Raw genomic sequence first — 24,928 nt, 5'->3', positions numbered from 1 at the left:
TTAGAATTAAACTCCTAGGATCTAATCAACAAGATGGATGACTTCCATCCTCTCCAGACTGGCACTCCTTTGTTTCTCTTTTTGCCAGAAGCAAGACCCCAACTGGGATGGCAAGGAACCCGCTAAAAGTAAAAACAGGAACTGACACTAATGTTAAAACTCATTCACCAAGATGAAACTTCCTTTTAACATCCTGCTGAAAGCCACACTCCTCTGGATTCAGGATTGAAACCAACATCTTGGCCTTGTGTTTGAGGTCAGACAAAGTTCCCCCCACAGACAGTGGATTTCCATGCAAAGACTGTCCTATCACAAAGAAAGAAACAGATTTCAACTATTTGTTACCTTTATGACACTCATGAAACAAGTCTGAAGCTGCTGCTGGCCATGGACCCTCTGGACGAGACCAGACTCTTTACTGACAATGTGACTAATGTACATATTAACTGCCTCACTATGTGTGTCACACAAATGTTTTACTCTTTGTTGAATATTTATCAGTAATTGATGGAGTATTAACGTTGCTTTCAAATTTAGAAATACGGCCTGATCTCGCTTTCTTATAAAACTTCTCTTTGTTGTGGTGACCATCCTCGTGGTTTCAAACCTCGTGTTTCTCATTTATTTTTCTTTAAAAATATATACATTTTTGAGCTCAGTATAATCGTATACGCTCCTTTTAAGTCGACAATTTACCATTTGGAGCAAATCCTGGTAAAAAAAATAGCTTTACAAATTTAATTTTGTCTTTAATTTTGTAATTAATTAATTTATTGTTTTATTTGGTCGGGACAGTGCGTGTTAATTGACATACATGGGTCTCGTGCATGTAAACATGCCACACTGGATTGTAGCCTTGGGCTAATTCCATCCGTTTTTAGTGGGAGGGGAAACTGTTTTTTGATCACAATTGTTAAAAGCACTTTTTGCAACATAATGAAGCCCTGGACGGGCTCGACCAAGCGCCGGCCGCAGTAGCTCTAAAGAGCAGCTCAGCGCGGCTCCAGGAGAGTACCCGCGCTGGGCCTGAGCGAGTATACTGGAGAGCCTCTGGGGACCCACACAAGGAGAGAAGTGGTCAAACCAGGCGCACCTGGCTCCTCTCGGGCGCCACCAGGCTGACCATCACGGTGCCAAACCCGTCCTCCAAAACAAGTGCTGTCCACCTCCATGGCCTCCAGGTGAATGATCGCCTCCATCCTGCGGTGTCTGTCGGCTTGGTATTGAGCGCAGGCTACTCCAGCTCTGACCAAAATGTCCCCTTTGACCTCGCCATCGCCATCCGTAACTCCGGCCAATGATTATGTCCCTACATGTTTCATGTGGGTCTGATCTCAGTGGCCGCGTTACATTGGTTGATTTTCAACCTACCAATCAGCGAGCAGGGGAGGCGGGGCTTGTAGAAGTAGCATTTGATCGCTCTCTTCACTCACTCGGGCGCATTACATCGCCTACGTGAAATCAGATCCAATCGTCTCAAACTATAAAAAGAGTTCACCCCTCCCACCTGAAAATGGAGCTCAATTGTGAAGATCCAGACCCTCTGTATGAAATGAGTATGAGGTAAGACCAGGCTACCTTTGACCATTTTTATTACATTACTTTTAAAAACCCTTTGTAAATCGATCAGGCCAAACCGTATTAAAGATAATTAGACCAATGTAACAAAGATACTCCATCCACTACTGTAATTGTCATTCACCCCATTTACGACCTGTTATACATTAAACTTTAATAATGATGATGCTTAAGTGTGTGTGTGACCTCAAATTTTGAATAAATATTCACATTTGCATTTAAAGTTTGGATTTCTACGTGTTATTGTGCTTTGATTTCGTCAGTATAGTTAAAAGATTCAAGATTTCATTCCTTCAGATGTGTTAATAGATTTATATAAGACTTTCTTCCTGAATGTCCATATTACTCTGTCAAAGAACAGAGTTTGAGCGATAGTGTTCTCGGGTTTGCTAGGATCTGGTTCTTTTGTATCACGCGAGAACAGTTATTTGGATATGGCCAAAGCAGCAACTGGAGATATAAGTTGTCTCGAAGAAAAGGCTTTTACTGCCATTGTTCCAGTTACAAAGAAGTAAAACCAGCTGGTGACTTCCGAGAAAGAGAAGAAGTCCAGACCTTTTATCTCCTTTTATCCCAGTCTTGCTCCTCTGTGCTGAGAGGGTGACTGTCTATCTGTGAGTCAGTTGTTTGTGTCTATGTGTTTGCAGATTATCTGTACTTTACGTTATGTTCAGAATGGTCACGTTCAAACCTCCGTACGGAGCACGAGGCTTTACCAGCCCAGTGACCGAGACGGGTCTGCGGCCAGATACACTTGCAGTGACCGCATAGCGTGGCCTGTTCTTAGGCTTGAACTGCGCTAGCTTAGCTTAGCTTAGCACCCCTGCTAGCTTAGCTTAGCACTGCCGCTCCACTAAGCAGAGAAAAGTGGCGCGCAGCGTTGTACAACACAAATAATAACGTAATGCGGAAATGATCGGCAGCAAAGTCATTGCTTGAGTGGTTAAAGTACTCGCTAAACAGTTACATGACAGCCTTAGTACTAGTTTACCTTTGCACAGACACGAACTCAGATGAAACCTGTGGCCTGGCTAGCCCAGTAGCTCCCCTCTTCCTTGTCTCTCTCCTTTCTGGGAGACTGGCCTGGACTTCGCCTGCTGTGTTACACGAGAAAATATTACCACGATGAAGCTTTTAGAGCAAATTAAAAAACCCACTCTAAGACAACTTTCTTCAAATAGCCCACCCCTTTTGATGCTAGCTTTAGCACCGCATGGCTTACGTTACAAAAAAATATATCCATATATCTATACTATATGGGCAGGACATGGCTTAGGGTGATATTGAACATATATTTTATTTGGCTAAAACACAAGTGAAAGATTTTTTCCTTACTTTAGCGCGATCCTCAGCGAAGAAACGTTCACTCCATTTGAAAACAAAACTGTTGAAATGTACCGTAGGACGGACTGATGTGGATCGTTTTCTTACGCCTGTATGCCAGTTTTGTCCAGATTGATTGAACAACATTTCTTAAGCTGTTACAGTAAGAGTTATTATTAAAATTAAGTATTCACTCTCAAAAAAGCTGAATATTATTTTATACTATTATCTAGCACTATATGTGTGGCGCAGTAATATGGTTGTGGGGTTACAAGATCCGGACTCTTTCTAAAACTTACCAAACTAAGTCAAGTTCCTGTATTTAAATGTCACCCCAACACACCTCAAAGAGTTTTTCAACTTTGAACTTACTGACATAAGTTAAACATTTAAAACGATCATTGTCATGTGAAGACAAACTACACTCTTACGTTACAATAACAAAATGGGCATACGACTTTTAACAGTCTGTCATCAACAACAGCACTCCAGTGTGAAACAAAGAGTCGTCCTCAGACTCCACATTGTTTCAATATTATTATCAGGGCTGTCGACTCAACTGCACCATATTAAAATGCAGATGAAAAGAGGAAATCGTGATGTCAGGTGTTCTCTGCCTCTTATTGTTGGTATTTGAAACATATAAGTGAAGATGAAGACAGCTGTTGTGTGGAGTGTGGAATGTAAATCATCAGTTGTTGAATCTGTGTGATGCTGACGTGGTGAGGGCCCCTTATAGTCAGATTGTGCTGAGGGCCCTCTGAAGGCCAGGGCCGCCCTGTCCCTGACTTCAGTGCAGACGATGTTTTAAACATGTGACTGACTGCCCTCAAATATGCACAAAGCTTTGTCTCATTGTACCTTTGGGCAGGGCCGTGACGATGAAGGGGAGAACTGGGCATTTGCTTAAACGCCTCTCTCACATTTGAAACAGCTTCTAATGGCCATGTGGGTGGTGCTGCCCCCCCTCCGTCAGAGCCATTCACATACTTTGAGGTACAACTCGCTCATGTAACTGGCTGAGCTGAGCACATCAATTGTTGCAAAGACAAAAGTCTTTGCAACACTTGATGTGCTCCGCCACCCAGAGCATAAACTTGTTTTTGGATTATAATGTTGTTGGATTACGAGACAAGAAAAGGCCCCCCAGCCCCGGGGCGACCAATGTCTCACTACAAAATCTGTGAAAAGTTGACAGCCTTGAATATAGAATATATGACCATTTGAAAGTAACTTGGCAACACTGTTAACATGAGCTGGGAGTTGATTCACTCCTGAACACAAATGCAGTCGCAGGTTTGCCTCTTATTGGAGAGAGATGTCATTTACCGGACCACGCCCTAATTCAGTTCATTTTAAAAACATACTCAGAATCAGAATCGTTTTTATTGCCATTGTTTGTAAACAGGTTCACAAACTAGGATTTTTTCTTGGTGAGACGTGCAACATTAAACACAAAACACATATAACACAGAGTTCAGATAAAAATAAGCTATAAACTTTAAAGGCGAACTTGTAACTATGTAGAAAATAGACCACATCCGCAGCTGACGCTAAAACAATGGTAGTAAGTCCGTGGGGGTGTATGACCTACAGCAGCTCTTCACGGGTGTAAGAGCACGCGGACACACAATGAACGCACAAAAACAGACACAACAGAGCGCACGAAACCACCATAGCAACCTTCCTCGGCGCCATCTTGGACACAACCTGAAACAAAAAGAACCATTACATGTGCTACACACCTGTAGTTACAAACAGTGCTATTAACTGCACGTTTTACAAGAGACATTTAAATACTAAAGAAAAGTTTAAAAGTGACGTCATTAACCAGATCTTTATACATCACAGGTCTTGTTCTGTTTGGGTGATAAAAAAGTGCAGAAGAAAAGATTAGCAACAATAAGAGCCCTTCTAGAGGCAGAGAACACCTGACATCATGATTTCCTCTTTTCATCTGCATTTTAATATGGTGCAGTTGAGTCGACAGCCCTGATAATAATATTGAAACAATGTGGAGTCTGAGGACGACTCTTTGTTTCACACTGGAGTGCTGTTGTTGATGACAGACCTGATCTGGGCTCAGGGCATTTGAATGTGAAAAGCTTTAGGTGGAGCGGGAACAATGAGCTGGAAAGAGGAGGAGGAGGGGGGGCAGCAGAGGTTTCATCCACAGAGGTGAGGGGGGGCTCCTTTGGGGAGGGGCTTTCCACACAGAGCTATAAAAGCCCCCAGTGACTTCCAGCTGGACTCTGGACCTGTGAGCTGGGAGGAAGAGCCACAAAGACTCTGCTGGTTTGGAGGAAATATCCAGGACTCACAGAGCGGCTCCACAGTCTGTGTTGCTGCTGCCCCCCCAGGAGTCTGTCTGCACACAGGTGAGGAGGATCTGCACACAGACACACTCACATCAGCCAGGTCAGGTCAAAGTAGGTTCTAAACTCAAGTCAGCGTGTTTCACAATGCAACATAGACTGGACTTTCTTCTGCAGCTCCAGCGCTCGATTTAAGCTTCACCTTTTTATTACTGATGTACAAAAACCAGCGTGGTTAAAACTATGATACACAGCCCAGCATTGTCTCACGGATCATTGCACTTTCTAGAAAAAGAAAAACTCTTTGGAGCCAGGATTTTCAGCAGTTTAAACGAGGAGCAAAACTACAGGAATCCTGTTTCCAAAGTGTCTTTTGGAGTTTGTTGCTGATTCACAGTGAGCTGATGGGGGAGGGGTGATACTGTATGTGTGAATGAGAACAGAGGGAGGGGGAGGGTCACACCAGGCCAAACTACATTTAGTGTTTTACACAATAATGTGAGTGACACAACACTAACTCCTGTTTCTGTCTGCAGAGAAATGGACCCAGCTCAGCCTCTGCAGACTCCCCGCACACAGGGAAAGACATACAGCTGTGAGCAGTGTGGGAAAGGATTTACTACATCAGGTGGTCTAAAACGTCACATGAGAATCCACACTGGAGAGAGGCCATACAGATGCGAGCAGTGTGAGAAGACCTTTACTCAGTCATTTAGCCTCAAAACCCACATGAAGATACATGCTGGGGAAAAGGAATACAGCTGTGATGAGTGTGGGAAGTCATTTAATCAGCTCTCAGGTCTCAGGCAACACAAGAGAGTCCATGATGGACTAAAGCCATACGAGTGTGAGCAGTGTGGGAAAACGTTCAGTCAGTTGTTTGCTCTCGAATGTCACATGAGGATCCACACTGGAGTTAGGCCATACAGATGTGAGCAGTGTGAGAAGACCTTTTCTCAGTCATCACACCTCAAAGACCACATGAGGATCCACACTGGGGAAAAGCCCTTTGAGTGTGGCCTTTGTGGACATGTGTTTACTCAATCTGCAGCTCTGAAAATTCACATGAGAATCCACACTGGAGAGAGGCGATACAGCTGTGAGCAGTGTGACAAGACCTTTACTCAGTCATCACACCTCAAAGACCACATGAAGATACATGCTGGGGAAAAGGAATACAGCTGTGATGAATGTGGGAAGTCATTTAATCAACTCTCAGGTCTCAGGGGACACAAGAGAGTCCATGATGGACTAAAGCCGTACGAGTGTGAGCAGTGTGGGAAAAGATTCAGTCGGTCTCAGCATCTTGAATATCACATGAGGATCCACACTGGAGAGAGGCCATACAGATGTGAACAGTGTGAGAAGACCTTTACTCAGTCATCCAGCCTCAAAGACCACATGAAGAGGATCCACACTGGAGAGGAACAGCTGTGATGAGTTTGTTTCAGATCTTTTCAGATCAAATGTGCTTCATGAACATGTCTGTGTCGTTCACAGAGACTTATGTTTTACAAATACTGATGCTGATGTTTTTAAGGGAGGTCATAGAATGTAAATCTTCATCTAAATCAAATGTAAATCTTCATCTAAATCTCTGACATAATTTAGGTCAGGTCAAGAAGGTTCGGGCTGCAGGTGTGAAAGTTCTCTGAATATACGGGTCATTCATGACGTGCCTGTTTTTATACGAGTGTTAAATTAATTTAAAAAATTTGTTTTTTCATTACATTTATCACTTTATTCTACAAAACCAATTTAGTTTAAACACATTTTCATGACATTTTAATAATATATATTTTGAATGTTTTCACACCTCAAACCCCTGAAATATCAGGTGGTGCAGCCGTCCGAGCAAACGATTAGACTAATAAAGGTTCTGAAAATGGTATTTTCAGGGTGACAAATGAAAAATAAAACATCAGGGCATAATTGTGTATTAAATATCTTTCAAATAAGCCTCATTTGTGAATATTAATAGTTATAAAGGTTTTAAGAAAACTAAAAACCTTTTGTCCGACAATTTGTAATGTTAAAATATCAGGGCGGCACAACCGCAAGAACAGGGCTTTTATTTTGAAATAAAGAAACAGCAAACAGGAAATGAGCTCAGCCACAAGAACAAGTGTCTTTATGTCTGAGTGAAAAGACACTTATAAGAAAAAGTACTGTTAACATTCTCACCAGACAAAACAAAGTCTCAGCAATGTCAGGAGCTCGGTCGGGGCGGGAGAGGGTGGCTCTTTGAGAGATTTTTTCTTTTCTTTTTTCTTTTTCTTTTTTTTTCTTTTTCTTTTATTATTATTATTATTATTATTATTATTATTATTATTATTGTATACATACAACTTATTTTTCTTTTTTATAAGGAAAGAAAAGAAAAAAAAGAAAAAAGAACATAGCCAGGGGTATAAAGGACAAAGCAAAATATGGCACTGAAACAAGAAACAAGAACAGCATAATAACATTTTTTTCTTTGGAATACACATCTAGATAAGCAGCAGTACTATTTACTTAATGTCAAACTTTTCACACACATGTTTAGTTTTAATGGCCTTCAACTGTTCTATAGGGGCCAGAGAATGTAAGTATGTGGTCAGATTCTTTTGATACACAGTGAATACAGGTTTACTGCCAGAAAATTTGGATTTGTGAATATGACATTTTGCAAGCAGTAATAAAAGATTTACTAGAAATTCTTTGTCTTTATCTTGTATTCTATTGAAGCATCCTAAGATGATATGTTCATACAATAAATGTAGGTTAAGATGTAGTTTGTTGTTTATGAATTTTGAAACATCTTTCCAAAAGGTTTTGGTGTAGTGACAATGCCAAAAGAGATGGAGGACTGTTTCAGGCAGCGCAGAGCAAAAGGAGCAGGACGTATCAATGTCTGTTTTGAACTTTGTCATGAAATGCTTAGCGGGGTAGATTTTATGCAAGATTTTGAACTAAATCTCTCTGACCTTGTTGGTAAGTATGTATTTATGAGGCAAGAGCCAGACCTGTGTCCAAGCAATATCGTTGAATGAGCCCAGTAGTTCGTTACGTAAGGTTTTGTTGCGATCTCGTTCTGGAACATGTGACGAATTGCTCGATTGTTTCTGCGCGGCCCAAAACAGACTTTGCCACATAATGTTTCTTGTGGTTTGATAACAGATACAGACATACCAGACAACTGAAACTCATTTCCACACAGATTCACAAAACCAACCGGAATGGCATTCATAACTTGATAAAACTCTTGAGGGGAAACAGAAAAATTCTATGTATGTACAAACTCATCATAGCTCATTGGATGAGCATCTGCTCTTTGACAGATGGTCAGGACCATGAACGCGGAAGTGGTGGAAGGAGCGAGCGAAATTCAAAAAGAGAAAGCAAAAAAGAAAAAGAGGAAGAAAATAGAAGTGTCTAGTGCAGGGGAGCCCAAACTTTTTGTCTCCGAGGGCCAAAATGAAAAAGTGCGTGTGAGTCGCGGGCCAAACACGGCGATGTCAAGCATGAAAAACACATATAACTGCAAATTATAAAGCTGCTTTATTGTATTTACTTTTAATGTTTTCGATAGCCTACATTTGCATTTGTTTCTATCTATGCAAATAACATACTATATTAAAACAAATGGTAACTCTGGCAAAAGCCTAGTTTTAGTAGAACAAAGTCAACCATTGTAGCAATTTAGTGCAAAAAAAAAGAAAACACCTGTATCTACAGCACCTACAGTAACTATACCTCATTTGTTAACTCAAATAAAATGCCACATTAGATTGTTTTGAAAGTGTCAGTTCAGCATCAATTATTTTATTATTTAGTTTTAGCATATACTGTTGTTGATCTCAACAACCTTTGCAATAAAAGTTGGAAAACTGTGAAAGTTGATGCTACAACGCTCTGTGATAAACACCAAGACACTACAACAATGTTTTTTTTGTGAAAGGAGTGAAACAGCGCCCCCAATTTGACGCTGGTGGTCAAAAAAGTGTACTGCATCCATATTTACCTTTGAGAATGAATGGAAGAGACTAAGGCCCAATCTCAATTCTCTTTTCTACCCCTACCCCTTCCCCTAGCCCTTGCCCTTTCCCTACACCCTGAAACCAAGGGTTAAGGGCGAGGGTTGAAAAGACCACCCTAAGAAATGGGACAGCGCTCCATTTAACTGCATTTACTAGTGATAGGTAGATGAGGCCTCGTGAAGCGTTTCGGCACATCCCCCAAACTGTATTGATACTGTGCCGGTACAGTGTCGCTGTGTTGCTCTATATTGACACCTGGTGGATCTTTTACATCATTGCATGCAACTTAGTTGAGACTCACAAAACACACTGATTCAATGTTACTGTATTTCCTATGGTATTATATTTCATGTTATGTGCAAATTAAAGTGAAAGTCGTGAATGTGATTGACCAATTTTTATTTTATTTTTTACGTTAAAAAAAAATGTGTCCAATATTTTGGCATTCGGTCTTTTGTGTTTTGTTGACACTATTACCACAGCTTTGGAGAATACAGCTCACAGGGTACAGAAGAAGCTGGGGTATAGGCGCAGATTTATGTTCTTCCCAGTGCGTGCCCACAAAAGGAAAAAAAAAAAAAGCGTAGACCGGGATTCGAACTATCAGTACCATTGTAGAGCCTGGCCATTAAAGCTAGGTGCTTTACCCACGGAGCTAAACAAACACAACTAATGACTAGAGCCCTGACCCAGTGATGGAGTCAGCTGTTGCATTGACAGTGATTCATCCCATTGACACTTGCAGATGCGGTACCTTTTAAACACAGTTTGGTGCGTCGGTGACGAGCGACACAGTAGCAGCATCGGTCACGCGGCTTTTTCTTAAAGTGACACCCGCGTCGATACGGGGCCTCGCTCTATGAGCTCGACACATGCGCTGGTGCGTCTGTGTTGCTGGACCCATCACTAGTGCATATATTGGTGTCTATGTGTTGCCAATCCTGTGTCTGTGTTGTAGATGCTGACACGGGTGGCCCGACGCGTGTCCGTGGCTTGGAGAGCTAATGTGGCCAAAACATAGTTCCTCGTAGGTAGGCTACATAATACATATGTTTGCCATGGTCATATTGTCGTGCATGTTTCTTTTTTGGTAATATTATGTGTTTGCTCCGTAGACTGTTGGCCATTGCTGTTTTTATTTGGGTCTAATTAATGATTGAGTTACATGTTAAAACTATAGGTCAAGGTGTTTTGTTTTCGTTTTGTATCGTAATCATTTCGTATTATTGGTTCGATTTTGGTTTTGTTTCTGTCTCCTAAGTTCTGTAACTTACTTTATTTTGTCCTCTGCTCCAGGATCTGGTCCGGGCGTGGTTGCCCCAGACGGTGGGGGGTTTGGTGATAGTCCCTCACTCCTGCTCCATCACTTCGCGTGTGTTGTGGTATTTTTGCACTCCCTCACATATTTGCACATTTAGTTTGCCCTAGTTTGATCTGCTTTTGCTTGTATGTGTGCATGTGTGTGTGTGTGTGTGGTACACGGAGCGTGGTGAGTACTGTCCCCAACTTATTGCGCCCCCACTAGGTGCATCTGCGGTCGGCCAGTCCAGGGCATTTTTAAGCTAATTAACTAGTCATTTTCACTAGTTATCCTTTTTAACACTTTAGCTGTGTTTAACTAAATCATGAAGTAGGAACTACATAAATAAATGAAATATTTTTAAAATCCTAAATCGACTGTGTCTCTTCTAGACCATCTACTGCATCCTTTGTACCTGTGTTACCATCAGTCCTCACCCTTCGGTTACATAAAGCTTTTCACTGATTTGACACTTTTTAACCTCTTAACCCCCACCTGAACCAACAACATTTTCTCCAGTTCCTCATTACACAAATCTAGCAGCTTCTTGACTGGAGTTTACAGCCTATGAATAGACCAGTGTGACCCCTCATTTGAAAGCTAAGACCTACAAACGTTGTTGTCACCTTTTTGTTGTATTTTGGTGATTTTTTCCTAAGTTTTTAGTCACATTTTTGTTGCTTTTTGGTTGTGTTTCTGACAATTTTTTTTTTTGCTTTTTCATGACTTTTTGTCCTCCATTTTGTTGCGTCTTCGTCACTTTTATGTTGCTTTTTCAGCGCCTTTAATTTTTCTTTATTACTGAGAATAAAATATTGTTTAAAAAAAAAAGTTTTGTATCATTTACTTTTAATTCTAGTCTTTTAGTGAAAATATGTTTAGTTTTCCTCAAGATTTACTCAAAAAATATGTTACATTTTTAGTTGAGTTTATGTGGAACAAATGACAAACCTTTAAAGAAGTGAATCAGTAAAAAGATGAAACTCCTGAAAAATAAACTAATGTGACAGTTTTTAAACTAAGCAAATAGTTACATCACAATCATTTAAGAAATAATAAAATATTAGATCAAATGAACTTTCCCAGAGTCAGTTTTCTTTCTTTAACATGATGTATAAATGTAGATGTTTGACCTTTAAAGTGGCTGCAGTTCTTGGACAGGCTGTTGTTGTGCTCTTGTGTGAAAAAGATACTGAAAAACAGCCGATCTATGTGGGGTTTGAACCTAAAACAGCGGAGAACGGTCCCAGCCTGGTCCAGACTTTTAAAGTGGCCTTTTTATTGTTTAATCCTGACTCTATAGAATAAATTGTTTAATTCCCTTTAACTGCTGTTCGTCTTCAAGGGGGACGTAAAGACCCTGAAGAAGTGTCTGCAGAATCGCTCGGCGGCTGAGCTCGAGGACCTGCTCAGCTTCATGAGTCCGAGCAGGGCCGAGGCGAGGCCTCCTTAAATATAATTCAAGCACCACCTAAAAAGGTCAGAAAAAAATATATAAATATAATATACAGCTGGAGTTCAGTCCACTGATCATCGCGGCGGGAAAAGAGGGGGTTGAACTACTGCTGGACGCCTACGGAGTCGACACCGGAACAATTGTATCATTTAACCCTTTTCCTCGTGGGGAAGAGAGAACCCACAAGACCAGGCCCCGGCCAACACATCGGGGACTCAAGAACAAGAAACAAAGACACACGGGTGATTAAGGAGAGCCACGAGCCAGCGAGTGCTCACCTGAAAACACCGGGGCTGGTCGGGTTCATGGACCTGCTGCTCATTTAATGTAACTGGACAAAGAAATACAAAATGGTTAATATTGGGAAAATATCCAACAGGTTAATTTATGCCTAAAAATGTTAGACTCTCGTCGACTTCACGCTAAAAGATTAACAGCACAAAGAGGTTAATGTTGTGGCTTTTATAATTATAACCAATTGTAATATTCTTCTTTTTTTTCTTTTTTTGTAATTCATGCTCAATATTTCTTTGAAATGGGTAAGCCTGGAATCTTCATTTATAAAAATAAATAAAATGCCTCAAAATAGAAAAGACTGTCTGTCAGGGCTCATTATTGGGGAAACAGCTCCACCCTGTGGCCGTGTATATAGGCTACTCTTTGTGACGTCTTACATCTTTAAATATTAGGCCTAATTTGCGTTAGTTTAGGTCTAATGATGCTCTGGGTTTTAAAACGCAGAGCTAGTGTTAGCATTAGCAACGTTAGCATTAGCATCTAGTGGGGTCGGCCCGATGTTCCCCGGGTCCGATGTTCCCCGGGTCCGATGTTCCCACGTACCTCGGGGAACATCGGACCCTCCGAACGCCGGAGGGCCCGGTGTTCCCCGACCGATGCAAGCAATGAACACGCCCCCCGCCTCTCTCTTCACCGCTTGGCACAGAGCGGCCCTGTGCGCGCGGATAATGGAGCAACAAGCGGCTTGGTTTCGCTCATAACCAGCCTACTGATTAGGCTACTTTATAACATACTATGAGTCTTGTAGATCTCGCATTGTAATAGCCTACAACATTTTTGTACAACCTCAGAATATGAACAACAAAGCAACACCAAACTCACCCACAGCCGCTTTTCTTTTTTGTAAACAGATCTCCCCCTGTTTATCCTCGCAACCTGCTTGATTGGTTCGTTGTTGTAGCTCGATCGTGCATAAATCCATGTTTTTTTCTTGTGATTGTCCGTGAGCCCCAGCGTAGTCCATCACGCGGCGTGCGGAGAGCCAAGTGCAGCGGCTCGTGCCATAGCCGCTCCTAACTCTCAGCAAGTCTTTTCTGATGGCTGCACTCCAGCCTTATACACATTAAATTAGGGATCTTTTTTACGAATGGGGCAACATGCATTGCTTCCTCACTCCTCTCCCAGTGCCGCCGCCTGTCATGTGCGCATTACGCACTGTGCTTTGGCCATCAGACGCTCTGAGAGGCACCACTGAGGCCACTGAGACTGAATGACGTTGAACTGTATTTGCGCCGCTGATTTTTGACATAAAAATGATCCATAGCCGATATTAAATGAGAACGCTGAGGAAGCGCAGCAAAGGAAAAGTGATCGGGGCTTATGGCACAATTACGCGGCACCACGGGTGGACCTGTGAACGCCCAATTTTGTCCAAGCCCACCCCACGGTCCTGATCATTCAGTGTTCACTGCCTCTCCCAGGACAGAAACATCTGTCTGCAGTCACACTACAGGCTAACGTATACGTGTTGGGGCATGAGTAGCTTACTTATATTTGCTAATGTTTGTTTTACGTTTTGCCTGATGAATGAAGAGCGCTGAATTATGCCTGTGCGTAAGTCCACCCTGATCGCATGCAGCGTTGGCACTTGTATTGACGGGGGAACATCAGACTCGGGGAACATCGGGACTTTTTAATATGCGAGGTACCGATGTTCCCCAAGTCCGATGTACCCCATCTAGTAGATTAGCTGCTGAATGAACCACTTGATCTAAAGCTACAAAATGACATTGTATTCTTCATGATTTAAAAAGAATGATAATATAAACGTGACTAGAAGCTGGAAAAGTAATAGTGTTTTTTTTTTTTACATGTAAATTAAAAGTTCTCAGACGATCTCTGCCCATTATTTTTGCTGTGTCACTGTGAAGGTTAGCACTAACGTTAACATTAGCAGCTAGTCGATTAGCTGCTGAATGAACCACTTGATCTACAGCTACAAAAGTACATTGTAGGCTGTATGATTTTAATTTTATGACAATATAAAATGGACAGACTAAACACTGTCGCTGTAATAACATTATAAAGAACCAGCGAAAAAGTTACACAAGTAAATGTCACTGATGTTTTTTCACATGTAGAGTAGAAGTTCTCAGATGATTTGTGCTCATTATTTTCGATGGCTGAGATCTGCTGTGTCACAGGTTAGCGCCTCCTGTGGGTGAATGTCTCTCAGGCATGAACGTTTCTACACTGAGCTAAACCCACTGTGATCATTATTACCCGTCATTAACATTTGCTTGTGTCATGTTTTCGCTGGTTCTTTCTAAAGTCTTTAAAGCTTCAGCTTTTAGTCTGTCCCTTTCATATTATCCAGGGCAGTGAGACATTGGTCGGCCCAGAGCTGGGGGGCCTTTTCTTTCCAACAACATTATAATCCAAAAACAAGTTGATGCTCTGGCTGAGCACATCAAGTGTTGCAAAGACAAAAGCGAGTTGTACCTCAAAGTATGTGAATGGCTCTGACGGAGGGGGGGCAGCACCACCCACATGGCCATTAGAAGCTGTTTCAAATGTGAGAGAGGCGTTTAAGCAAATGCCCAGTTCTCCCCTTCATCGTCACGGCCCTGCCCAAAGGTACAATGAGACAAAGCTTTGTGCATATTTGAGGGCAGTCAGTCACATGTTTAAAACATCGTCTGCACTGAAGTCAGGGACAGGGCGGCCCTAGCCTTCAGGGGGCCCTCAGCACAATCTGACTAAAAGGGGCCCTCACCACGTCAGCATCACACAGATTCAGCAACTGATGATTTACATTCCACACTCCACACAACAGCTGTCTTCATCTTCACTTATATGTTTCAAATACCAGCAATAAGAGGCAGAGAACACCTGACATCACGATTTCCTCTTTTCATCTGCATTTTAATATGGTGCAGTTGAGTCGACAGCCCTGATAATAATATTGAAACAATGTGGAGTCTGAGGACGACGGAGTGCTGTTGTTGATGACAGACCTGATCTGGGCTCAGTGCATTTGAATGTGAAAAGCTTTAGGTGTGGAGCAGGAACAATGAGCTGGAAAGAGGATTAAAAAGCACTGGGCCTAAAATTGAACCCTGGGGCACACCACATGTAATTCCATGCACCTTAGCAGGTGCACCTTAGAGGAGCAGGTATCCACACTCACCATGAACGTCCTGTCTGTGAGGTAGGAAGTAAACCATTTGTGTACAGCACCATAGAGGCCGATGTGTTTTAAACGAGTTAAAAGAATAGTGTGGTCGACTGTATCAAAGGCAGCGCTCAGATCCAGAAGAACCAATACTGTGACCTTCTGTGAGTCATAATTTAATCTAAAGTCATTTAAAATCTTTAAGAGGGCGGTCACGGTGCTGTGGTTTACCCTAAAGCCGGACTGGAATTTCTCAAGGACATTGTGTGCAGTAATAAAATCATTAAGTTGGATATTAAGTTAAGATTTTGCTTAAAAATGGTAAGTTGGATATTGGTCTGAAATTGTTAAAAATCCAAATTGCTCTTCTTCAACAGGGGCCTCACCACCGCCCCTTTAAACGCAGCAGGGAATACCTCCGTCTGAAGAGAGCAATTCATCATGTTTAGAAGCTCGTCTCTAAAACAGACATAAAATGTTTAAAAATGGGAGGAACTCTGCTGTGGGAAGCACGGTCCACTGAGCGATATCCTCTTCTTCTTACTGCAGATGTTGTCTTATTGTGATACAATATTTAATTTATCTGTCGTCTGTTCATCACTATTCACATGGTGTCTCCTGTCTCCCCCCCTCGGGAGTGCCTGTCTAGATCGAACGGAGGAACCCTGCATTCTGTAATCTGAGGACTGGACGGTCTGCGATCTTGGCCCGTCTGCTGAGGGATCCTTCGGCCCTGGGTCTATAGCCTGTCCGTCCATGGGAGTGGATCTCTCCTTCTGTGGTTCTCCCCAAGGTTTCTCTTTTCTCCTGCCGGGTTTTTGAGTTTTTCCTTGCCGTGCTGGAGAGTCTAAGGACGGGGGACGCCCGAACTTTAAATTGTCATATTTATTGCTCTGTTTTATTGCCTTAATGTTTGGTGCAGCTGTGGGGAAACGTCTGTTGTGATATTGGGCTATACAAAACCATTAAGCTTAATCTTAAACTTAAAAAACGTCGCTGGGACCGGGTCCAAAAGACATGTGGTGGGCCTCACTGAGGAGAAAGCTTTATCAAGCATCTCAGCATTAACCAGGACAAAACTATCCAGTGTTTCCTCTGGAACAAATAGACCATCAGATTTAGTATTTAGATCCGTGTTACTTTGGGTAGATAAAATATTACATCTGATAGTGTCTATCTTTCCTCTGAAGTGTCTGCAAACGCCTTACAGAGGGCGTCTGTGGGGTTAAAAGGAGTTTTGTTTAAATTACGGTTTAAAACATTTTCTATCGTTGAGAATAAGACTTTTGGGTTATCTTTTTGATTGGTGATTATTGTGGAAAAGAATTTGTTTCTTGCATTTCTTATTGCTGTATTGTAGGTCTTTTGTTGGGCACAGAATATTTGATAATATATCGTTATTTTGCTTTTCCCCCCATCTCCTCTCGGCCTTCCTGCAATTTCTCTTAAGTTGTTTTAGCTCTCCGTTTCTCACACTTCTTTTCTTTCTTCAGCCACTTCAGGGGTGAAATTACGTTTCCTCACAGTTTTTGCTGAGGACTTTCGCTGAATCAAACCGGTGACATTAAAAAACAGGCAGTAATGGTCAGAGACAGCCAAGTCAACGACAGAGGACACAGTAGTGGACAGGCCATACGTGATGACCAGGTCCAGACTGTGTCCTTTCTCGTGAGTTGGAAAAGAACAAATATATTTTTTCCCTTCATGTTGCAGGCGGGTGAAAATCTGCTGATTCAATGTAAGTCAATGGGACACGTCTGTGACACTATGGGAGTAACTATTGTTCAAACTGATATTAGACCAAAACAAAAACTGTCCCAAACTTAATCTTCCCACTGATTATTCATGTGGGTGAACCGGGTGGGTTAAGTGAAATGTGTCTGAACATTATTGAGTCGAGTTACATGTCAATACCAATGCAAAGCCTTGGTTTCAGGATACACTGAAAATGTGGTCATTTAGTAAAAAAACAAAAAAAAATCATTTTGCATAATTTTGAGCAGTTTGATGGAGAGGTGAGTGTGCGTTTTTACACACTCACACTTCCGCGTGCACACGCCCATGCCCACGTGAGTACCCCGCCTCAGAAACACACACACACAAGCGCACTGTGCACACACTCACACAGATGCGTCTCCTACACTGTTTGATAATTCATAAAGTTAATATGTCAATGTAAAGAGGACTCTTTCATGAAAACAATAAAAAATAATAATAATAATATATTTGACTATTTTATGGCCGTGTAAAGCATCGAAATGCACCGAACGTACGAAACACTCCCAGTGGTGGCAGAAAGTTAACGGCACAAGGTTCATTTGTCACCAATAAAAAGTTTAACATTTTGGATTTGCTGATTCTTTGTCTTTGAACATGAAAATTAAAGCCACTTTTGCGGAACAGTGCAGGTTTTATAGACATGCATGTTTGGAAATAAATGACGTACAAACTCCATTTGTTTACGATGTTGTGACGAAACGTCATTGGTTTTAGGGACAAAGTTTCATCGTTTTTTACATGAAACTTCTGTACAGAAATAAAGCCTGATGTTTGTATTTCCTGTTTATGGGACACATTAAAATGTAGAAAATTATATTTTATGAATTTAAATGTAAATTTCTGTTTTTTTTATATAATTTTTAATATCATTGAAATTATTTTTTTATACACACTGTTAGAAAACATCCTAAAATGTCTGCAAATGGTTCATTTATGTATTTATGTGGTTTAGTTTTTACACAATAACCACCAAAAAGCAGAAAGTGTCTGACTTTACAGACGATCTGAAACGTGTCATCCAGCCCTTGTCCAGCAGAGGCCGCTGCTCTCTGGGTCAGCGCTGCCTGGGCGGAAGTCACATGTTTTTTGTTTGATTGTTTTGTTTTTTACACATTTGTGCGGAGTTGGAGCGTGGATGTTTTATAATCTGGAGTGACTGCGCGCGCCCGGGGGTGAGAGACGAAGCAAAACAAATACCGTAAAATAACGCGAGAAACAGCGGTAAAAGTCACCCGTGTGACGCACGCGGAGGCAGCTGTGATGCTAGCGGTGCTCAGGGCTAACGCTAACTCCGCTCTGCTGCGACATTAATCACACTTTTGGGCTGAAACTGAAGCGAGAATGAACCATATGAGGTAAACTAGTGAGTTTGTGTTTGGAAATTGAAACAAAGCTATTTCCACTAATTCAAGGGCGATGATTTAAATTGCCCATATAAGGTAAACTAGTTTCATAAAAGGCCAATGTTACACTCGCATTTCCTCTTTTGTGTTCATACATTTGTTGTAGATGTGGATGATCATAAGGAGGCCTCGCTCCTTTAGGCAATAAGAAAGAATGTTTGGGAAAACTTGTGCAAATCAAACTTTCAAACTTGAGCTGTAGATACTGACACAAACATGAGGGAAATATGTAAGGGATAATGTATAGAACGCTGGTCATTATCGGGAAAATAAGTACCGACAGGGCGAACTGGACCCCGACGCGAAGCGGAGGGGTCTTGTTTCGCTTATTATACGGCCATTTGCCAACTGAACACACAACATAAACTTCGTAGGCTTTTATGAAGGCCGAAAGGTTTATTTAATGACATCCGCGACAAATAGTTCCCAAAAGTTTGCGCGTTGCGCTGCAGCGTTTGGCTAGGCTAGAAGCAGCAAGGCTAGCAGCTAGCCTAGCTGCTTAGTTGAAGGCGCAGTTGGAGGAATGGTGGTGAATCTTTGGGTAAATTGAAAGTCAGACTCACGCTAACCTCACGAGCAATTCCCCCAACTTCTCTCTCAGTGACGGGGACAGAGAGAGTGTCCGCTACTACGTACGCGCGGAGTGATATGAAAGCACGAACTCCGTTGCCATGGGCAGCGGTCATTATTTTTTTCAGAGGTCCTTTATCAGAAAATAATGACCGGTAGAACGTTGGGAAATCCCATTCAAATCAACGGAGCTTCTACTTACGTTGTGAAGAGCCGTATAATAAATAGTTTTATTGAATGTTTTCACATCAAAATCAGGCATGTAGCTCAGAGTAGAGAGGGCCAACATTGTCGATATTTTCTGTGAACAAGTCATGATAGAGCCTGGTTAAATTTGTGCAGAGAAAACTTCCTTTGAATCTGTTGAATCTGCAAGCCGACTATTGACTCTCAAAGGCCTGACCAACCAGAGCTTTAGGTGTGGAGCAGGAACAATGAGCTGGAAAGAGGAGGAGGAGGGGGGGCAGCAGAGGTTTCATCCACAGAGGTGAGGGGGGGCTCCTTTGGGGAGGGGCTTTCCACACAGAGCTATAAAAGCCCCCAATGACTTCCAGCTGGACTCTGGGCCTGTGTGTGACCCTGTCTGTGTGAGCTGGGAGGAAGAGCCACAAAGACTCACAGAGCGGCTCCACAGTCTGTGCTGCTGCTGCCCCCCCAGGAGTCTGTCTGCACACAGGTGAGGAGGATCTGCACACAGACACACTCACATCAGCCAGGTCAGGTCAAAGTAGGTTCTAAACTCAAGTCAAGACGTGTTTCACAATGAAACATAGACTGGACTTTCTTCTGCAGCTCCAGCGCTCGATTTAAGCTTCACCTTTTTATTACTGATGTACAAAAACCAGCGTGGTTAAAACTATGATACACAGCCCAGCATTGTCTCACGGATCATTGCACTTTTTAGAAAAAGAAAAACTCTTTGGAGCCAGGCTTTTCAGCAGTTTAAACGAGGAGCAAAACTACAGGAATCCTGTTTCCAAAGTGTCTTTTGTCTTTTGTTGCTGATTCACAGTGAGCTGATGGGGGAGGGGTGATACTGTGTGTGTGAATGAGAACAGAGGGAGGGGGAGGGTCACACCAGGTCAAACTACATTTAGTGTTTTACAGAATAATGCGAGTGACACAACAATAACTCCTGTTTCTGTCTGCAGAGAAATGGACCCAGCTCAGCCTCTGCAGACTCCCCGCACACAGGGAAAGACATACAGCTGTGAGCAGTGTGGGAAAGGATTTACTACATCACGCAATCTTAAAGAACACATGAGAATCCACACTGGAGAGAGGCCATACAGCTGTGAGCAGTGTGGGAATGGATTTACTACATCAGGTGGTCTAAAACAACACATGAGAATCCACACTGGAGAGAGGCCATACAGATGTGAGCAGTGTGACAAGACCTTCACTCAGTCATCCAGCCTCAAAGACCACATGAAGATACATGCTGGGGAAAAGGAATACAGCTGTGATGAGTGTGGGAAGTCATTTAAACAGCGCTCAGTTCTCAGGCAACACAAGAGAGTCCATGATGGACTAAAGCCGTACGAGTGTGAGCAGTGTGGGAAAAGATTCAGTCAGTTGTTTGCTCTCGAATGTCACATGAGGATCCACACTGGAGAGAGGCCATACAGCTGTGAGCAGTGTGAGAAGACCTTTACTCACTCATCCAGCCTCAAAAGACACATGAGGATCCACACTGGAGAGAGGCCATACAGCTGTGAGCAGTGTGAGAAGACCTTTACTCACTTATCCAACCGCAAAGGCCACATGAGGATCCACACTGGGGAAAAGCCTTTTGAGTGTGGCCTGTGTGGACATGTGTTTACTCAGTCTGCAGGTCTGAAAATTCACATGAGGATCCACACTGGAGAGAAGCCCTACAGCTGTGAGCAGTGTGATAAGACCTTTACTCAGTCATCCAACCTCAAAGACCACATGAAGATGCATGCTGGGGGAAAGGAATACAGCTGTGATGAGTGTGGGAAGTCATTTAATCATCTCTCAGGTCTCAGGGGACACAAGAGAGTCCATGATGGACTAAAGCCGTACGAGTGTGAGCAGTGTGAGAAGAGATTCAGTCGGTCACAGAGTCTTGAATGTCACATGAGGATCCACACTGGAGAGAAGCCATACAGATGTGAGCAGTGTGAGAAGACCTTTACTCGGTCAGCACACCTAAAGAACCACATGAAGAGGATCCACACTGGAGAGGAACAGCTGTGATGAGTTTGTTTCAGATCTTTTCAGATCAAATGTGCTTCATGACATGAAGATGTCTGTGTCGTTCACAGAGACTTATATTTTACAAATACTGATGCTGATGTTTTTAAGGGAGGTCATAGAACAGTGGCGGCTGGTCCATTATGGGACGCCGCCCCTCCTATCAATTATGCAAATAAAATAAAAAGTTTTAAGCTTAGCAAAATCCTAACTTCTTATATACAGGTATTTTATACACTGGAGGGAGGGGGAGTGGAGGTGAAGGAGGTGTCATATTGTCTGCCTGGTTCATCTTGTGCTATAACCGCTGTAACACAGTCTCATAAATGTGTAGTTTTGTGCTTGGGGCGGCAGGAACAGCGCCCCAAGCATCTAACCAATGGCGCTCTGAAATGGTATAAAAACGTCACTGTATATCATTAATTCAACCAATCAGAGACGCGCAATAATAAATCTCCGATGGGCGCTGAGGCCAAGCGCCCATCGGAGATTTAACAGGTGAAAGACGAGGAAGCGTCTCCTGTAAACAAACGTGAGTAGCGTGTTGTTGGAGCAGCTCTGAGCTCACGGACGATCGGAGGAAAAACTTCTCATTTGAGAGACGGAGAAGCTTCTGTTGTTTCCTGAGAGGAGGTGAAAGGATTTAGTCAAACTAATGGACTTGGGACATCTTTCTTCCGTCAGAAGTCACGTCTGAACGGACTTTCCTGGAGGTAGCATTACGATGCTAACTAGCTCATCTGCTTTAGCTGCTGCTTGTTTATTTCACACTTTGGGACAAACCCTCACTGACTTGGACAGACACTCATGTTCCAGGATGTGGACATTTGATGGAGAGAAGATTCAGGACCGTGAGGAGGAGCTAAGACAGGAGAGGGGAACGTCATTCATTCACTGAGGGAAACGGAGGTGGAGCTCCAGGTGCCTCAGAGGAGGAGGAGGACTCTCTTCTATATGTGAGCTGCACATTATTTCTGAACGGATCATTTGTCTGACGGTTTATACTGGTTTAAATCTGTGGCTCTGAGGCTCATAATGAAATTACAGCAGGTCTGGGACTAAAACTGTACATGAAATCAAAGAGGAAACACCTCCTGCCTTTGTTCTGGTTCTGTTGGTACAAAACACAAATCAGTGGTGCACAATACAAATATGTATAGTGATTATCGTTATACTTTAGTCAGAAATGATTTATTTTTTAGTTGAATAAAACTAAACAGTAAGTTTTGAATATATTCTACATAAAATAATAATATTAAATGCCCCAAAGATAACTTTCTTTTTTAAGTTAAAAACAATGTTTATAAGTATCTTCTAAAATATAATTGAAGGTAGGTCGAGGCAACAGCCCCCCCTGGTTTTCACATCACCAGCCGCCACTGTCATAGAATGTAAATCTTCATCTAAATCTTCCTGATGTAAATAGTGTCTTCATTGCCTTGTGCCTTGTGCTGTTTTCCTCATGTGTTTTTTCATTCCTGTTTGTGTCGTTCACAGAGACTTATTGAGTCGACTGTTTTTCAAACTCATGTTTCAGACTCGCTGATGTTTTAGTGTTTAGTGAATGTAAAGCTTTTCACTGATTTGACATTTTTTAAAGAGGGGGTATTATGCTTTTTTCAGCCACATAGCACCAGTCTATATCACACTACAATGATGACGAAACCTTCTGTTGGTCTGTCAATGCAGTAAATTAGAATAACTGCCTTGTATAAAATTGCTCTTTCAAAATGGCGTTAGCAAATGACTTGAAATAGGCCCCTGTCTCTTTAAGAACCTCTGACCCTTTCCGACACGCCCCCTCCACCCGCTGTCTGTGGCATCACAACAACACTGCGCTCGTTGTCTGCGTACAGTATTGAAACTACGATCGGTGCATTTTAATTTTTATTGTTGGAAAGGACCTACTGTCTATCACTTTGTGAACAATGGCCACACAGGATATTATTTGGAGACGAACCTTCCACACCGGACGCTTGGAAGGGGCTCTTGCCTGAAAAATAACTGCTGTTTGGAGGCTTCTCTTTGCATCTGCCATGCCCTATGGATCTCTAACTATACCCCCATGGACGACACCAGGATCTGCAGGAGCCCATACCATTCAAAGACGGACATTATCTGTGCAGGTGGACAATGTTTTTTCGAGGTTACCCGTTAGCTTGTTATAATCGACTACAGCTCATTGTTGATGAAAAGTCTGTAATAAACCACACATGTGTAAAGCCAGGCTCATTGTGTGATCATCGTAAAGGCTGCTTCGAGTAGTTGCTGCTTTATTGACGTTATTTGTGCATAATATGCTGCCTGTTTTCAATGAATGTTGTGAAGGTGAAGGTTGTTAGCTTGTCGCGGCTAATAGTGCCTTAGCTCCGGGAGAAACCACTCGGCTACGACTCACTGTAGATGAAATGTGAGCAATAAACTACACAATCAACAAGCCAGGCTCCGTGTGTGATCATCATAAAGGCTGCTTCAAGCAGTTGCCTGTTTTAGTGACGTTTTCAATGCATAATATGCTTGTATTCAGTGAATTTTCCCGTTAGCTTATCGCGGCTAGCTTGTTAGCTCCGGGAGAAAACCACTCGGCTATGACCCATTGTAGATGAAATGTGAGCAATAAACTTCCAAATCAACAAGCCTGGCTCCGTGTGTGATCATTGTTAAACGGTTCTTTATGTGTGTGGTGGTTTTATTGACTTTATGTGTGCATATTTCTCGTTTTCACGTGATGACTCGAGGTTTAGCTTAGCATTAGCTTTCTCCGGAGGCTCTGTGCATCATCAAGGCCCAGCGCAGAACCAGACACTGAAATAAGCGTTCTTGTCACCGGTTTTAATCCTGGGTGTTTCGGTAACAGAAACACTGATGTGTGTCTTTGTAAAAGTCTGCTGTGGCTCCGGTTCACAACACATGAAGCTAAACCTCCATGATGACTCTGTTTACATCTTAGGGCTGGACACTGCGGGGAGGGGGTTCTGCTGAGGAGCAGTGGTTGGTTACTCGGCTGGTGACGAAAGGTCGGAGGCGTATCCTGGAGGTCGAGGGCGTTTCCTGAAGGAATCAGGCGTTTTATCCCTAAAATGGCCGCCATCAGAGTTTTTACAGATTACTCGAAAATACGTGAATGTGCCAAGGCAACACTTCAGGCATGGTTTTAATGAGGGAATGACTTAATAACATGATGTAAAGCTTGAAAAAGTCGATTTTGCATAATAGGCCCCCTTTAACCTCTTAACCCCCACCTGAACCAACAACATTTTCTCCAGTTCCTCATTACACAAATCTAGAAGCTTGTTGACTGGAGTTTACAGCCTATGAATAGACCAGTGTGACCCCTCATTTGAAAGCTAAGACCTACAAACGTCACATTTTTGCAACTTTTTGGTTTTGTTTCTGACGCTTTTTTGTTGCTTTTTCATGACTTTTCGTACTCCATTTTCTTTCGTCTTTGTAACTTTTTTATTGCTTTTTCAGCGCCTTAATTTTGTCTTTTTTAGAATAAAATATTGTTTTTCAAAGAATTTGAATCAGAGTTTTGTACCAGTGGGTTTTAGCC

Source organism: Gobius niger, assembly GCF_951799975.1.
Source record: "Gobius niger genome assembly, chromosome: 7".
Classification (NCBI taxonomy): domain Eukaryota; kingdom Metazoa; phylum Chordata; class Actinopteri; order Gobiiformes; family Gobiidae; genus Gobius; species Gobius niger.
Note: the sequence above shows the minus strand (reverse complement) of the source record.